The sequence below is a fragment of the Sinocyclocheilus grahami genome, unplaced genomic scaffold (assembly GCF_001515645.1).
Source record: "Sinocyclocheilus grahami isolate Dianchi unplaced genomic scaffold, SAMN03320097.WGS_v1.1 scaffold41.1, whole genome shotgun sequence".
In the NCBI taxonomy this organism is placed as follows: Eukaryota; Metazoa; Chordata; class Actinopteri; order Cypriniformes; family Cyprinidae; genus Sinocyclocheilus; species Sinocyclocheilus grahami.
In genome coordinates, this window is record NW_015505220.1 from 255,922 (window position 1) to 259,062 (window position 3,141).

The 3,141-nt window shown below is 35.0% G+C and overlaps 1 pseudogene; it reads left to right on the forward strand.

The window, feature by feature from the left end:
* Positions 1-3,141, forward strand: part of LOC107582201 (uncharacterized) — a 27,834-nt pseudogene that overhangs the window by 11,795 nt on the left and 12,898 nt on the right.

The following is a 3,141-nucleotide window of genomic DNA, read 5'->3' on the forward strand; positions in this document are numbered from 1 at the left end:
GCGGCAACCACATGTGACGACCCCGGGCTGGACTCCGCTTCGTCCACGGTGAAAGCCGATCCGGCGATCCACAGCACAAAGTTGATGTATTTCCTCAGCAACCAACACGGATCAGCTCTAGGCATAACGAAGCGGATATCGTCCTCTTTTGGAAGGCCAAACAAAGTAGTTTCACTTTCACAACGAGAAACACAGAGTCTCGACATGGCGGCAGCAACAATACTACAGCGAGAATAAAAGTTACGCCTTCTTTCTTTGCATGAACATTTGGGCGGTGTTATGCAAATCTTCCCACATCGTGACGTAGACATGTGGGGGTGTGTTAGAACGAGCCGTTTTAGATAGGTGTGGTTGACTCTTAACTTTTATAAAGAATATCTCTTCGGATTTGAGACTTTAGTATTTGCAACTTTACAGATCTTCTTTATGCACCAAGAGCTTGTAACACTCCAAAGAAAAAGGATAAATTGTAATCGCATCATATGACCCCTTTAAGTAATTGAAATAGTTACACTACTTATTACATTTTAAATAGGGTAACTTGTAATCTGTCACCTATTACAATTCCAAAGTAACCTTCCCAACACTGGACTTCAGATAAATTAAAATATAGTGCACAGGATGTATGGATCATTCCCATTTATGTTTTATTTATTTGTATTTTAAATTTTGTGGTGCTTTTACATCATTTTGGTGAAGTGTTGTCAAGGATGAGACCACATGTGAAACTGACAGCATATTTTTTTTCATTCCAAGAGATGTTTCCTCATAAAAGCAGGTCTGGGACACATTTAAAACCAACAAAACTTCCTGCTAAACCACATTTGGTACAAGCGCAACTTAGAAGGTAAGCAACATCTTTCTCTTTAATGTTATGCTCCATAAACTATATTTTCAATTTGAGCAATTTATGCTTACCCTGTGAATTAATTAGAATCTAAAAAAAAAACAACAACACTATGTTTTGTTCTTTGAAGGTTACAAGTTAAGATGACACAATATAATAAAGAAAAATTCCAATCAAGTAGGCGTTATAATGGTTTTCTATTGTAATAAGTTTTAAAATGTAAATATTCTAGAATGACATTGGTGTTTATACTAATGTGTGACGCTCTAATAATGCTCTCTCCTTACAGAAGAAGGACTCCTATCCTACATTCTGGTTTTTATCTCTGACTTCATTATGAGACTTTCTTTGGTTTCACAACATCTGCTGGTGTTCATATCAGTCCTTTCACTCAGTATGGCCATGTTCCTGTTTGATATTTAGTGTTTGTAAAACACGGCAAAAATACCATTTAAATATGAATCCTGCGTGTGTCTTTATGAATGAATAGCACAGACCCGCGGTTTCGTTTACTACACACATACTGAAGCGCGCAGTGTTTTCAGCATCTGCTGTCTCGCTAAATGGAACCATAAATACATGAACAACAGTCAGTGTCTGCTCTATTACAAATCATTTATATTTAAAAAATACCAAAAACAGCAGAATTACAAGATGGAAATATAGACTAGAAAGATATTTAAACTTGCTCTGCCCTTACGTCCATGACATTGATTCACTGCGGAGTTGTTTTGTCAATCTTTCCAGCTCTTAACGGCGAATGTGCTCTTGGATGGTATGATACATGATGGGCTAACGTAGAAGCAAAAAACTTTAAATAACTTAAAAAAAAATAACTAAATAACTTTTAAAAATAAACCCATTTGTATTGCATTGCATATTGTATGTTCAGGGATGACAGTTTGAGAAGCAGACATGCTATTTATGACTGGATGTAACTTTTCATACTTTGCAGTAAAAGTGGCTCTCCTATTAATTTTATCCTATAAGTGCGTCTCTCGTGAAAAAAATAGTGACAATCACTGGTATAAGGGAACAATATGTTACGTTTGTGTAATAAGGGGGTAACAACCAGATATGCAACCTGCAAAGAACTGCATAAGTAAACTGAAGTTACTTTTTTGTAATTATAGTGTACCTATTCAGTACCTCCATGTAGGGGCATAATATACAACATTTGGGGAATAAAGGGCTAACAACCTGTAAAATTACAAATCATTTATACTGTAAGTATTTTGAAAACAAGGGGTACCTATCAACAATCTTATGTTTGGGAGTGATTTAGAAAGACAATATACTTTTTATAATTTTATATTGGTATTTTTTAACCATTCTATTATTAAAGGATACATGATGGAGATTACTGAACAACAAAACGGTCTGTATTCCCCCTTATTCCATGTAGTTACAGGATAAGTGACTACAGCAAATTGCTCTAAAACAATTGTTTATACAGTAGGTCATACATACATACATTATATATATCAGGTAATATATCAATAAACATGTTTTATTTAATTCAAATATTGTTTGAAATGTACTATAGGCCTACTGCTGGGTTAAATAACCCCAAAATGGGTTTTTTAATTAAAATAACACGCAATATGACAACATAACAACACAGGCAACAGATAATAAAAGATAAACATTTATTACACCAGTTCAGAAAAAAGCAAAGCAACTCCATACTTAAACAGCTTATACAGTTAAACCAAATTCTTTTGAAAAGCCTGATTAAGAACAAAATTAAGATTTTGTTCAATTTGTTCATGTTTTTCACCCACTGACGAAGTTAAACTGTTGTAGCGTCTGGAACACTCCAACACACAATATATATTTTGTTAGCTAGATTTCACAAATACTTTGTAACACCCCAGGACGCATGGCCAAACCATCACGCCAATAAACACACAGTAATGCACACTGAAAGTCCAGATTAAACTGTGTATTATAGCAAACGGACAGGATTTTACCATCTTTGATTTTACAGTTTTGATCCACGTCCTCAAGCACCATTTTGACTAGTTCACATTTCTCGGTTTTACCGCTCATCAATCACCGCTTAATGTTGTTAGAACATACTTGGACAAAACCCTCCAGTTTTAAAGGGGTCATATGATCTTGCTAAAAATAACATTATTTTGTGTATTTGGTGTAATGAAATGTTTATGCAGTTTAAGGTTAAAAAACACATTATTTTCCACATACTGTACATTATTGTTTCTCCTCTATGCCCCGCCTTTCTGAAACGCGTCGATTTTTACAAAGCTCATCGGTCTGAAAAGCGAGGTGTG